Source organism: Thermobia domestica, chromosome 15 (assembly GCF_964235325.1).
Source record: "Thermobia domestica chromosome 15, izTheDome1.hap1.1, whole genome shotgun sequence".
Taxonomy (NCBI): Eukaryota; Metazoa; Arthropoda; class Insecta; order Zygentoma; family Lepismatidae; genus Thermobia; species Thermobia domestica.
This window is the reverse complement of record NC_137468.1, coordinates 61,004,188-61,019,946: the sequence shown is the minus strand read 5'-3', so window position 1 is coordinate 61,019,946 and position 15,759 is coordinate 61,004,188. Positions and strand designations below refer to the sequence as shown.

Here is a 15,759-nt window from a genome sequence, read left to right as displayed (position 1 = left end):
GAAGTAGGTTGAGAAACTGTTTGCAACATTGTTCTGGGATAACTATGGAGTCGTACTCATAGACTACCTCCGCAACGGTCAGATATTTAATCCATTATCTCTACATACTCTACTTACAAACCTGAAAGAAAAAAATCAAAGTTCAACGCCGCGGAACATGAAAAGAAAGGAATTCTGTTCCTTCAGGAGAATACACCTGTCCATCAAGCCCCTGCGAACACAACTGACATTGCATAATCTAGGATTTCAATGTCTAGATAACCATTCTTATTCCGCAGATTTAGCTCCGTCTAACTATTACGTGTACTTATTTCCCAAACTTAAATAATACTTGAAAGGACGCCATTTTAGATCTGATAGGTGTAGTGCTACGAACAGTGGTGCGAGGAAATCTTCAGATTTTTTAACTTCTCTGCAAAACCTGGAGCAATGCACAGGGTATATATTGAATCTCGGGGGAAGTGTAGAAGAAGTAAAACTTCACAATTCCACGTGCACTCCTTCTGGGTTGGGCTACGAATTTTTCAGCAGTTCCTAGTCAATATGGTAGACGTCACGCCAGTACTTGGAAACAACATAAGTAAGGGAGCGCTAGTATAAACCAATTACTAACCAAAGATCAGCACTCTGACAATACGTTTTATTGGGAATCAATTTAATTCCATAAATTTATTATCATTTGCAGGAAGGGAAAACACAACTCTTTTTATCCCCTTCAAAAAATTAAGCCCTGGTAGTTGCAAACTAAGCTGTTATAAGCACATCCTCTGAATATTGAAAGCCGAGGATAATGTTTCAGAAAAAAGAAGTATAGAACCTTTAAATAAAACAAAATATGAAACTGAAAACTTCAAACCTGGATAAATACAAACAAATTACGTAACTGGTTTTACCTTTATTTTGTTTCTAATCGAAATTGATCCAATGAGAAGGAAACAAGTCGACCAAATTTGGTATTGTTCGCTAGGCACAATAATTAAAAATCATAAGAAAGAAGTATAACTAAAATTTACCTCAAAAGGCGCTAAATTAGAAAACAGAAATAAGAGTGCACACCCAGACGCTCAAAGAAGAAAGTTTGAGGACTAATCTGCTACGTAGTAAATGCATGGAAAGTAGACTACTATTTGACAATGAGATTGGTTATGATACTCATACAAAATACTATATGTATAATGTTTAAAGATTGTAGGAATCTGGGGGGGGGGCAGTCTAGGTGGCAGTCAGGGGGGCAGAAGTAGCTACTAGGGGGCACTCGCCCCCTTGCCCCCCTCTGGCGTCGTCGCTGCTTACCCACCCTATTCCCCTCTTATACACTGGAGTCTAGTTTAACCAAATTTGATGGACTGATAGTGCTTCGGTTGAACAAAAATTCAGTTAAACTTGAATAACGTTTAATATATTTTCAGCGTGGAAAGACATTGTTACATGATTGTTTCAAAAATGAACATGCCCAACTAAAACAATAAAGTTTAATTCAATTTGTGAAAAGAAATTGATATTTTCTTTTGTTTAAGATTAGATGAACGCTAATTTAGCGATTTGGTTAAACGGGACTAAAATGTATATATTCAAAGTTTTATTTCTGGCGGGACGTAACAATTTATAGCGTACCGGCACTTTATTAATGAGAACGAAATATTTCCTCTTCTGTCTTAAAAACGGGTTGACGAAACTTCTAAAATACCAAATAATAAATATATAGTTTTATTGAAAATCAGAGATCTTATTCTTTTCGTTTTCGTTTTCCTTTTTTTTTTTTCCTTTCTGGAGAGAGAGTTGCGAATCTTTGTCCTTGAAGTCAGTTAATTGTATTGAGGAATTAGAAATATTAGCGCCCTTCTGTCTCTCGCTCGCTGGCACGTCCTCGTGCCTCTTTTTTTTTTTTTTTTTTTTTTCATTCCTTTTTCGCATGGTAATATAAATCATAAAGGCTGTAAACCTACCAGATATTTTTTCTGAAAAGACTGACCTCCCACAACGAAATAATCACAACAAATTTGTTTGTCGCTGAAATTCGACTAAACGGAAAGCCAATACAAAAATTGCGTCAGGACTTCACCTCTGTACTTTCTCCGCAGAGGAGCATTCTCTCAGTTACTATTTTAATGCATCAAATTAATTGTTTTTATTCATTATTAGGAAGAGGATTAAGTGAAACAATCGCCTAGATTTTTTTCTCAAAGTTCATCTATTTAGTAGAGGTTTGTAGAACATTTTGGTAGCGTGATTAGTATTCTGAAGAAAATTATATAAACAATGTAGTGTATGTGCGTTGTTATTGAAATTCAGTATTTGTGGAACTCTTGATGCCTTTTGAAAACAAACGATAGCAGCTACCTTTCGCCAGTTTACAAGAAGAGTAGGGGGGGGGGGGGAAGACAAGAAACAAATCACTAAGAAATATTGATTATCATTACGTTTATTGTATTTTAAAATTAAGATGAAAGAATCAGACATTTTTAAAGCATATTTATATATATATATATATATGTACGGAAGAGTTTTTAGTTACAAGATTACAGTGATAGGCTACTGGACATATAATTATTATTGTGTACGCGCCTTTGGGGCGGGAGACCCGGGTTCGATTCCCGGCTGCAGCTCATGTAGTACGGATTCCACGTTAATCAGTAGGTCCACGTCTCATATCAGTGATTTATCCAGAATTTTGAACTTAGAGTGGTGTTCAAAAAATCTAGGGAGGTGCAATCTTGCATTAAGGTCTTATACTATTATCGTCGTTTTAATTAGCTTAAAATTTGTTGTTGCAACGAACGATTGCATTTCCTTCAAATCAGAGCCAATTAGCGTTGACTTTCTCATGCTTGGTGTGACGTGGAGATGAAATCGTTGGCAATCGATTGATCAATCGTTGTTGTCACGATCACACAAGTTGGCAGGGGTCAATGAAAACTTGACCCACGACCCACTGATCCACCACCCACCATGAACCACTCATATACACTGTGACCTACTCTGACCCATCAAAATACATCATCAACTCTGACACGTGATCCATGGCCTCTTCTCTACTGACTAAAGAGTTTACACTTGTAATAAAACAAGACTGAAATTGTCACTAATCGTAGTTTGAATTTCTACGGTCACTCTCTCAATAACCGCTCTGTTACAATAACGGTGGATCTGACCTTTACGATATAAAGTGGCAAAGCGTTTGTCAGTGTGGAAATTGAAGCACTTAGATGTGGGGAGGGGGGAATTAGTGTGTGCCTAAAATATACTTGTACTAGGAGAGTATTCTTGCAAGTGTTAATTTCTTCATGCATTCCAAAAGAAACTTCTATTCGCAGGAAAATACCCCTGTACAATATGGAAAAGGTTGTGATTTCTCAGTTCACAGTATTTTTCTCACAAAAGACTTGAAAAATCAGTTTTTCATAGCATATAAAGGTGCTCGGGTGCCCTCTGTGAGAGCATCTTATTAAAGTATGCTCATAATTGTAATTGTAATCGCTAAAACACCACGTTACATTTAAGTTACAAATATGCATAATTGCAATTATTATGAATATTTATTCAAAGTATTTTACCTTCTAGTTCATAAAAAAGCAAAGAAGAGACTTATTAAAAATTAGGTACAAAGTTGAATAACACAAATAAGCAATTAGTAACACAAGTAGAGGAACTGTACCAAACCCGGGCCCGGGTCCATAAAGCGGGCCCCCTAAATTGCTGCTCCGGGTATTGGCGTAGAATGCTAGAAATGAGCTGAATTTTAGTTTACCGTTACTGTTGCATGCTGCGCTAGTTCCTGTGTTGATCAGTTAATCCTTTGTTCTGCAATCAACATCTGACGAGTTTTCATGCAGTGGAAAGTTTTGAAGCTCCGACGAGCAAGCATTGTTTTCCATAGTTAGTAAAGAGGTAAGTGAGCCAACTATTTATTTATTTAATCTTAATGGTAAGAGGTATGTTCTATGTAATTAGCTAGTAATTTAGACGTAGGAGTGACAAATTATTTGCAGCGAAAGTAAAAACATGTATGGTCGTAAAGTGGGCCCCCTTGTCAATCCTAAAGCGAGCCCCTACTATGTTGTGCAAAAGTAAAAGATATGTTTCATACCAAATTCTCATAATTGGTGCAATTTATTTACAATTTTCAAGAGGACCAAAATGTCCAAAACAAAGCCGAAACTAATAACACAATATCGTGGTCGAGGGCATGGTAGTGTCAAGTCATTATCAAGATCCTATGATCCAGGAAAGTAAAAGACACAGCTGAAGGTGAGAGGAAGAGCCAAGGAAGACGATTCTGATTGTGGCTTAATCTCTGATAAAAGGAAACATCAACAATATTCTCAACTTTAAACGTTCCACCTGGGAAAACATCGTTCACGGATGACGATGCCACATGCATGTTCTGCACTGAAAATTTTTCGAGTGATACGAGAGTTGAACTCTGGGTCCATTGTGTCATGTGCTCTTAGTGGGCCCATGTAGATTGTGAGGAGACTGACAAAGTCAATTATATTTGTGACTTTTGCCAGTAGAAATCTTAACTTTATGAAACATTTCATTTATCACGTTTAATTTGGAAGTTTTGGTTCTGAAGTTTGAGGATTTTGTTTTTAAAATGCCAAATAAGTAGGTTGGAGAAAGAGAGATGTTTAGATTTATTATTTCTACCAGTAGAATATTGAATATTTCAGTTTTGAAACTTTCAGTCTTCAAGTTTAGTCTATATGAAAGATTGTTCTGGAGTTTAAAAAAGAAAAAAAAGACATTTTGATTTGCTATTTCCGCCAGTTAAATGTGGAATATTTAAGTTTAGACATTTTCAGTTTATAAGTTTAATCTATTTGAAAGGTTCTGCTGGAGTTAAGAAAAAGACTTTCAGATTGCATTCTGGCCACTAGAATGTGGAATATTTAAGTTTTAAGTTCAATTTTAATGTGTTCTTTACTTTTTGGAATTTGTTTCAATTTCTTCCAATAAAGTCTTTTAAACATTCAAATTTCATTTTATTTCAAGCCCCAGTGTTTAGGATGTTGTTTTAGCTTAAATACGTAACTCATTTAAAGTAATACAGGTTTTCGCTTTGGGTAATTTATCTAAATTTAAAGGGGCCCGGTTTTGGAACAGTTTTTTCGAATGCCGAAAATGCAGTCCATATGAAAATCCATTTTTTCTCAACCCATTTTTTCCTTGATTGTGATGGGAAGAAACAAGCAAAGCAATTACATATCATATTATTTTCATCCTGAATAGCATTTTTTTCTGATCCATATTTTCTGAGATATATGGAAAAAACAAAATGGGGGCCCACTTTTGGTACAGTTCCTCTATATATTTCCATAACTCGGAATTTGCCACCTTAAAACAAATCTGAAATCAGGGAAAAATTTCCTGTTGGCCTTCAGAACTTTTTCGTGGTAAATCATCCGCAGCGGAACACAGGCGTGCGCAACGTGGGTGCCTTGGGTGCCTTGGCACCCTCATTAGACAAACTTTTTTTTATATGTAGAATTATTACAAACTGAGAAGAGATTACGTGTCAATTATCTCCCGTCTGCATGTGTGCCGTGCGTCGCCAACGCAGCGTCGGGTGCAATGACGTTATCTTTTCTTAGGGAAAAGGGGGGAGGAGACATTCCATATGGTGGTACTTTAGATCTGGCACCCACATTCCCAATGTCCTGCGCACGCTAGTGCAGCGGAATGATGTCCATCCTTCAGCCAAGAAATAACTAGCTCGTCTACTTTGAGCTTGTCTAACGGTAGGCCCATTAATATTGATGAACAACAAGTAGACAATGTTTGAGCACTTAGTCTGTTTCTAATATCAGTCATCTGCAAATTCATAAGGGGAAATCCCCGTTCGCACTCTGTCGTGGAAATTGATAATACTGTACTTCTATTTCTTCAACTTCTCATCGACAATCTGCTTGTTAGACTTAAGACGGATAACGATTTTTCTCGTCAGTATTGAAATACTCAGCAAGAAGTAGTCTATCACCTCTCTATCACCATACAACATCTTTTCAATGTCCACCATGTCAGTTGGCAATGTCGACTCATGGAGAACAGAAACTTCATCTACCTCGATAGGGAATCTTGTGCATAAATTATCAATTAAAACCTGATAAACTGATGATATCTTATTTGTTTATAAATTTAGTTTTTGTAATTACACATGAAAGTTTGATGTCATTACCAAGTTCCCTACTCTCCTTAAAACGCAAAAGGGAACGAGGTTCCTGGGAGGTTTTCAGGGGTGCCTGGTAATTTTCCCCTTCAATTACCACATTGCTGTTTGTCATGGGCCAAATTACGATGAATTTCAATTAAATCATCATAGTATAATTGTTTCCTTGTTGAATTATCGATACTTTTCCGTGGAAAAAGTATGAAATTTGAAAGTCCCAAATAAAGGTAAGTAGGCCAACGTAAAGGGGGGGGGAAGTGTAAAATTTTCCATATAATTATGCGTACAATCCAAACTTAAGATGAAGCGAAGCACTGTATTTTTTGTTTCTGAATTTTTTCTCAACTAATATCGATCGTTTTGGATCATTTTTACAAACCAATTCTATCAATTTTCCATATATAGAAAGTCCCCCCCTCCATGGGCGGCGATTAGGGGGGGCAAAGGGGGGCAGTTGCCCCCACACTTTTTTTAAGTAACCAATTAATGTATATAGTTTAATTTGGAAATGTAACGATTTTGTATGTGTTACTGATTAATAGGAAAAAATGCTGCCATATAATATTTGCTGTTGCGTGAATACGTATTGGTTGTCTTCCCGTGGAGTAAAGAAAGCTACAGTAATTGCGTTTTAATCGCCACAGAAAATAACCCCAAAAAATAACCTATTGGAGCACAATTTCAGCATACTTTCATTTCTTCTTACAAGGGCTCGATATGTTAGTGAGCCGCTTTGAAGCTAATCGAAAGAACATTATGCAAAAAAGTAGGGCCTATTTCACAAGTTATTCTTTAATTGCACAAAAATTGACAGTTCCTAAAATGTCTTTTCTTCTTTCTAAAGTAAGGAATATCGATTAAGAAGAGCGTGATAAGAAACAACTTCTACCTTTTCCATTGTTTTGTAGTGTAATATACGAGTGAAGTATTGTGTTTAAGGATGTACGAGTGTATATACAATAAAATTTAGTAAATTGAACATAATTCTAGGTTTTAAGTTTATTTTGTATAACTGAAGTGTGGATTGTAAGTATTGTTGTGTTTTGATGTGTTCCAAGAAAGTGAAATCTGCACCTAATGGCAACGAACATATTTCAAGAAGTTGCAAAAGCAAATATTTCTTTAAATGTCGTAGCATATGCTTGTAGTATTTACTGTCTTTCATTTTCTAAGAGTAATAACATACATTTAATATCATGTGTGGAATTAAACATTAAGTTTTTCATTAATCCTCAGTTTCAATATAACTTTTGCAAAACAAGCATCATTATTCATTACTATGATTAATATTATCCTTTCTATTTATTTGTTTTGCAAATTTATTAAATAATCTGATCACACAATTTTCCAGACAGAATTTTAAGATGTTCATGAGCAAGGAATCAAATCTCTTCTTACACTTTCGTTGTTTAAAAGTACAAAGGGCTATTATCTACTTGCGTTGTTCTTCTCAATTTACTTAATAAACTATTATATACGATATACGGTATTTTAACTGAAAATATAGTATCCTATTAGTTATACAACCTTTCGTCAAACAAAATGTTAGAAACAACCAGGAAAACTAACATTTATATACAAATATTCAGATCATGTCTTGCCCCCTCACTTTTAACGTCCAACCGCCGCCACTGCCCCCCTCCATAAAGGAAAATTTAAAAAAATGCTAGGACACATTTTGTTTATTTTCAATGAAGAGTTAATACTCTGAATTTCAGCTCCGCAAGTTTAATGGCTTGCGAGATATTCAAATTTTTTAGCGAAAATTCGGATCCCCACTATCTCCTTAGGATATGTATTATAATGAAAGCGATATAACGTCCCAGTTTGAATGAAGGCCTAACTATATACCAAAAGTCATTTCATTTGACTTTGCAATTTGGCCGTGATGATCAGGCACACATAGTTACATTCAATTTTTTATATAATAATTTATATATTACAGTGATTAAAAAAAAATATATTTTTTACAGTAGTTAGCTCCTCTGAAAACTCTCAGGCATCGAAAGCCAAGTAGTAGTATAAATCTTATTGCTACTATTACAATTAGAAATAACAATATCCAAAAGTGCCTGAAGTTCTTTTTTCACTTAGATATACTCACCTCAGGTAATTAGACAGAAACAAATGGAAAAGGAAGGGAAATTAAGGTTTTGAAAGTAAAACGCAGACAAATTTACCACTCTTCAGAGAATGCAGTGAGCAGAGTGTGTCGGTAGATCAGACTGGGTCGGTGGGTCGCAGTGGGTCATGGTGGGTGGTGGGTCGCAATGGGTCACGGTGGATGGTGGGTCACATGCGGATGATTCACGACCCACTGACCCACTCAAAAAATTAACCCACCGACCCTCTCCATCGCAGTCGTGTAACAGTTGATTTCCATTCAATCTTGCGTTGCGTGCTTTGTTTGAAAATTTTATCTTGTCGAAAGTAAGTTGTTTAACTCTATTGATACTTAAAAACAAGAATTCAAACTCTTTTAAAAACCAAAATAGCAATATTTTTAATGGTGTCTTTCTGTTCTGCCTAAAGGCCCTCCATCATTTCGTAGAAAATATTTTAAATGATCTTATCTTTAGGCAGAACGAGAATTTCCGTTCTGCCCAATCTTTCGAGACGAGGAGTTCTGTCCAGGGAGGGATTTCTTCAAGAGATTTTTTCTTTAGTAATTGTAACAGACTCTGTAAGAAGAAGAATTATTTCTTTAAGTTTTATCATAAATTTTAGATGTTATTCTACTTGTTTTTCTCGGAAAAAATGACTAGATACAGTTCTGTTATGTTATTCACATCTATTTCAGTAAAAATAAATGATTAAAAAAAAAAAAAACTACCTGCAGAGAAATGGAAAATTGATTGACTCAGATGCAAGGAAACCGTTTGACATTGTAGCTGAAATAAAGATAAAACAAATTTACTTCGGTCTAGTATCACGTCATTTCACATCAAAATTTTATTTAGTTTTCCAGTAGTTGACTTCCAACATGCTAAGGCTAGCAGTCAGGGGCGGTTTTAGGATTTTAATTTTGGGTAGGTCTGCTCCCTCGCGTATGGATATATATGCACATTTGATTGATTAATGACAATAAGGAATTACTTTTACAGTAAGTGGTTGATGCTGTTTATTAAATATTTACTTATTTACCATTAATATTAAAAGTGGAAAATATATTTATTCTTTGTTGTATCTTTTAGTGTTTATATATTTTCAAAATTTTTGGATAGGCCCGTACCTACCAGGCCTATCCGCTGAAACCGCCACTGCTCACAGTATGTAAAAGGTACCATAGTTCACATCCTCAAGACATGTTTGGCCATATATTAAGCAAACAATGCAAAAGGATGCGTAAGACAGCCCTTATCCCTGATTATCTGACCTTTTGGTTTGATTGAAACTACAAAAAAACATACAAGTATTTCAATATTGATATTGATATTTTGTATTGTTGCTATTTACATTGACAACATAAATATGAAAATAGATGTATATGTGATACTATTTATTGCATATAGTATATAACTATGTATATAAGACAAATTAGCTGATAAGGTAATGCCCAAAAAGAAGTTGCGATGTAGAATGCCAACATTCTTTCTTAATAGTCGCCTTATGCATTCTTTTGCATTGTTTACTTAGCCAAACATGCCTTAAGGATGTGAACTGTGGCACCTTTTACGTACTGCGACTCTTAGCATGTTAGAGATGATCTACTGAAAAAGTAAATAAAATCTTGATGTGAAATAATTTGATATTATACCGAATTTATTTTATGTTCGATTCAGTTTCAATTCCATTTTCCCGCCGGTATTAAAAAAAAGTCACATTCATCTTTACCAAAGTAGATGTGAATAACACTGCTGATAAAGAGTTGTATCCTCGTCATTTTTCCGAGAAGAACAAGAAGAATAACATCTAAAATTTAAGATGAAACTTGAAGAAATAGTTATTCTTCTTACAGACTCTGTTAGAATTACCAAACATATTATTACGAATGCAAGGCAAAATTCATGAGGACAAACCCCAAGGAAAATTCAGACAAAACGGACTCAATTCAAGCAACAGAATCATAGGCGCAGATTAATAAAAGACTGTTTATTTTTTTCTTCAACTGTTATGCATCTAAAATGTTATCTGAAATTCTTCACTTTACGGAAATAACATTCTTTTTTAAATGCTGCAAACCCAATAAAAGACGTAAGACTGTTGTAGTAATCAAGGATGTTATAAATAGCGAATCTGCTCATATGTATCTTCATCCTATTAAATCGGTGAAGCCAAAAAGCAACCGAGAATCGGCACGTCTGATAGGCTACTCTCGTTTCTGCCATAGTCTGATTGGCTACTTTCGTTTCCACCATGATTGTTGGCTCAAAACATTGCGATCCTATTGGGCGGAGTGGGCAGAGTAGGGGTGGCGAAACTGTGACGTATGGCTTCAAGATTTTGTTGTAAGGGCAGATCCTCTATTTTATAAGATCCTTGGGAAGAACTTAGGAACCGTAGTGGGCGGAGATAACAAAAGACATTCAGGTGTTTCGAGTCGATTCTAGATTGAGGGAAATTGCCCGTGGTGTAGGGAGATTTAGCAAAGAATTTTCTAAGGTGGGGAAAGAGGGAGATTTCAATACATTTGTGTCAAGGCCTAACATTCAATTATCACAGCTTCTCCAACAGTTTAAAAACAAGGTTGATCCGGACAGAAGTTTTAAATGAATGGAATATTCTGCGTCATTATTTTACTCATGAAAAAAGGCAGAATATTTGAAACTCTCCATTGTTGAATTCTGGGAGAAAATTGGAGGATGTGAAAATTTTAATGGTGAACGTCCCTTTGAAAATCATGGAAAACTCGCCAGAATTTCTTTGACAGTACCTCATTCCAATGCTTTAGACGAGAGTATTTTTTCTATGGTTGCGGACATTAAGACCCAGAAGAGAAATAAGTGGAATGCGCGCACTGTGACTGCTCTTGTACGCATCAAATCAGACATGAGGAATATGTATAAATCTTGCTTTGGTTACCCTATTACAAAAGATGCTCTAATTTTTCAACGAAAACATGTATAAGAAGGACCCGGGAGATACACGGATTGAGAGTCTTCTAGCAATGGAAGAGGATGAGAACGATATGGAAGACATTCAACATCCCGATTTTTGATTAAATGTAAACCTGTTTGATCTCATATAATTTTTAACTAATATATTATATTATAAAAAGTTCCCTTTTTGTAATTATAGGCGTAATGAAGTTTCTGAACAAATAAAACCGAAAAAAGATTCTTGAAAGCAAAGGACAAGAAAGAGAAAAAATGATTTATAACAATTCTTAGGACGGTGTTGGCGGCCGCGATGGATCAGTGATAGAACATTCACCTCTGGTGCATGGGGTCCCTGGTTCGATCCCAGCTCCCATCAAGTGAACTTTGTGGTGGACAAACACCGGGGGCTTAGGTTTCTCTTACTATATTATAGCCATTAGACTGACGTTAAACAATTAAGCCGCTCATTTTTTTACTTTTCTGGTCAGATATTCAACTGCGTTTCTTATATTTCAAGTAAAAAACCAGAGGAAGATATAATCGTAAGTAATAATGTTTCTTGATATGTTTGTGGTGAATCTCAAATTAATAGTATTTTCTTCTGTACGAATAATTTTAAATGACGTCGTTTTCACCTCTATTTTAATACGTAGTACGTATGGGATTGAATTTATGCTTTATTTACAATAATTTGTAGCATAAACCACTTTCCCTTCTGTCAATCATTTGCCTATTTTTATTAGCGTGATAGACTCTGTACCCTAAATATAATTTCTCAAGTCTTGAGAGATTACATCCCTTATGCTTAACAAAATACAGGGAAGAAATTAGAAACAACCGTTTGGCCTGCTGTAAAGGTACCATCCCAACTACTTGCAACTGAGGAATAACAACTTGAGCAGAATTTTAGCGGCCAATCAACGTTCTCCAAATACTACTTCAGGGTCTAAGACTCCTAGACATGATGACATGACAAACGTAGAGTTACATGATGTAATAAGCTAATGATCAACAAGTACAGACTTTGGGAACCCCTTTCCCCGGCGGTCCGTAGGACGAATCCGCGCACTTCAAATAATATGCTTGCAGTCTTAACCAATATTTCTATTGTTTATTAGTTTAGTATAACTTCCAATCGTTTTACTTGCGGTGTTATCTTACGCTTAGGATTTGAGTAAGTAAGTAAGTAAGTAGTGGGGATTAATCAGGACGAAATCAACGAGGCAATATGTTCCCGTCACAAGCTTAGGATTTGAATCTTCAGGTGAACCGACAAATGACAAAACCGCATGGTGTATTATACGACATTTTTTATTTGTACTTAAAACAAAAAAGTCTATTATGGAATTGTTGGAAAATTTCACTATCAATATTATAATACACTGTATTTCGCCGTCAGAACTGATCGCAGAAGTCATGCCCTGTATTTTTCTTTTAAGTAAAGTTGAGAATTGTGAGAGAAAAGGCGGGCGAGTAAAATATGAGCTAGTTATGGGATCGAGTTATGTTCAAGCCTGTAGCCACCCCCAAAATTTACGGGGGGCCCGGCTCACCTAGACTCCCTGGATATGGGCCTGGTCCTGTTCAGAGCATGGTTTATGATTTTACTGTTTCATTGTTTGCATTAGGCCCTATATTTAGCTTACACGGCAGGGTTGTAGAGTATAATTAAAACAGATAACATTTAATCCTCCAGTTTTGCATACCAATATGTCGTTGCATATGGTAACATACAACCAGTTGCGAACCAAATTTTCTTGGATAGTCCCATGTCAAGGGACTATAGAGGGTCCAGACTCACTCGACTCCTATGAGTGCATCCCTGGTGTAGACAAAACACAAAATATCATTCAAGAAGCGTAATGAACTATTGGTGTGAAAGGTTCAGACACGGTGCTCCGCATCCCCCTTCCCGTGGATGTCTTGTATGTAATATACTGCCATTATTAAGTGGAGAGATATTTTCCAATATGAGGGATATTTGACACTAGTTATTATTATTATTATTATTATTATTATTATTATTATTATTATTATTATTATTATTATTATTATTATTTATTTATTTATTTATTTTATTTTATTTTATTTTTTTTTTACCAGCGAGAACCTGACAACACTGGCTGTCTGCACTCAGTATTGGTAGTAATTGGCTATAGTTATGCGTAATACACAAGGATTATAGCATTTAAAAACATTATTTACTGTAACTAGTGAAATAGACAGAAGCTCTGCAGCATTTCAGTTAAAATTTGTATCGAACTGGAGCTGTCTTCCTTAAAACAAAAGTTTCACTTCATTTGGCGCGAAGTTCAATATGTAAAGGAGAGGTAATTTTGACTTCTAGGTTGTCTATTTGTAACGAAATTATGTTGTAACAATAGCGTAGATAAAATTCAAGGGAACCACCAGAAGTAGTGCTGAAAATTCACAATTCTTTTACGATTTGCGCATAAATACATCTGGCATAAAGGGGTAATTTTGGAACTGGGTGTTCAACATCAGGTAAAAACCACTATATTTACAAGACGAATTAGTCGATGCTACAAGAGTAATTACTAAATATTAACCTAACCTAGTCTAAACCATGAAAAACAGAAAATATGAGAAGAAAGTACGCATTTTAAGCAAAGAATTCTGACCCCCCAAACCCAAAAATCCTAAACCAAACTAACCTAAACTCATATCAAAAATACAGAAAATATGTCAAGAAATTACGAATTTTAAACAAAAATTTCTGGCCCCCCAATTCCAATAATGTACCGGCATAAAAACTGCAGTGAAAACAAAGCAGCCTATGGTAGATGGCCGCTAAAAATATAAAACGGAGCGATACGGCAAGGTTCTAGATTACTGGTCCCTCTTCTCATTGAGCAGTAATAAAGACAGAAAACAACGTGTCCTGCGGGCTCTAACCCGCCTTCACTCGCTAACGCTCGCTCGGCAATACTGAGTAAATTAAATGTATAAACCTTGGTACAGAAAGAAACCCACCTAGCTACTAACCTACATGGGGGACCAGTATTCTAGAACCTTCCCGAGCGATACTAGTGGGCTCACGGGATAGCGAGGGAAGGGGTGCGTCCGAAGGGAACAGGCGCGTTAGGGATGGTGGTTATGCTCGTAAGCAAAGGTAGTGGAAAGAAGTGGGTTATGGCAATCACAAGGGTTTCAACTGCACTTGTCTTGTTTTCATACTAGTAAGCATTAAATACACGTTCTGCACAATGTAAAGAAATATACCCCCGATGGATAATAGCATGTGATTTCTCATATATACTCACTTATTTTATCCGTTGTAAAGCACTTGTGATGATTTTACACTAGTAACCGTACACTTGTGAACTTAAAATACATCTGTATTACTTCAGTATTTAATTCTGTCGGGAAAGGTTCTAGAATACAGGTTCCTCCCATGTAGGTTAGTAGCTGGATTGGTTCCTTTATGTACCAAAGTTTAATATTATACCATGTAATATTGAGGAGCGAGCTTTAGCGAGTGATGGTGGATTAGGGCACCTTGTTTGTTGTCTTTATTACAGCAAAAAGGGAAGGGGGACCTGTGTTCTAGAACCTTACAATTCTGTCGGACATTCTTTTTATGCAAAATATTGAATTTTACCTGCAAATCTTCCAAAATCTGGTTCGCCGAAACTACACCGGCAACCATTCATGATTCGTGTAGTTTTTTCACCAGGTAATTGACTACTAATGCCGAATAAATTGTTTCTTATGAGAGGATTGCATTGTTCGATGGAGATTCGCTTTAGGAGAGCTTAACCACTACAAAACATAAGTCGTGTTGAGATTCACTGTAAAGACGAGAGTGAAAAACACGAACCAACCTGTGTTAGGTGTCTATTAAATAAGCACGAATTAAAACCGAGTGAGAGTAGTGCGGAGATGGTGAGAGTGCGTGGGGCAGTGTCCGTAAGGAGTAGCAGTGTCATTGATAGTGGGTATGTGCGCAAAAGTCACGCTGAATGGTAAGATCATGTTTTCCTTCGTTGTAGCAGAGTGTGTTCAGTTTTTCACTTCAGTTTCCACGCAAAATGCAATGCAACCAAGATTTTAGATAAAGAGAAAGATCTTAAAACAAGAAAACTCAATTGAAATATATGATTTGAAAGTCACAGCAACTGTCTGTGACTGTTGCAATATTTTTTTCAATAAATATGTATATAGTATGTATGGAGTTATCAAATATTTACAGAATTCATTATGCTAAATTCTCAACATTTTATAAAGCAACGCAAACGTTTGGAAAAATAGATTTATTACGACTTATTAGTTGATCACGTGGATTTAGTTTCATTGAAATTGATACATTATTTTAAAAAAATAATACAACATTTATTTTAGAAATCAATCAAAATATATGGTTAGTGTCCAGGAAGACATAAAGTAGAAACTTAATTATCTTTTTCTAATTCTTTTGAAATAGAAAAGAATACAGAGATAACACTTTTTGTGTACATCGATTGATTTAATATAGTTTAGAACTCTCTTCCTTTCTGACAGGACTGTGATATGGATCCAAAATATTTTTAT

General features: G+C 35.7%; 1 protein-coding gene across 1 annotated transcript in view; it reads left to right on the top strand.

Moving 5' to 3' along the window:
* Positions 1-13,311: 13,311 nt before the first annotated feature.
* Positions 13,312-15,759, top strand: part of LOC145671043 (centromere protein S-like) — a 36,486-nt gene continuing 34,038 nt past the window's right edge. The window contains exon 1 of the mRNA XM_081739723.1: positions 13,312-13,538. The gene's annotated coding sequence lies outside the window, so the exon portion shown is untranslated. The remainder of the gene's footprint in view (positions 13,539-15,759) is intronic.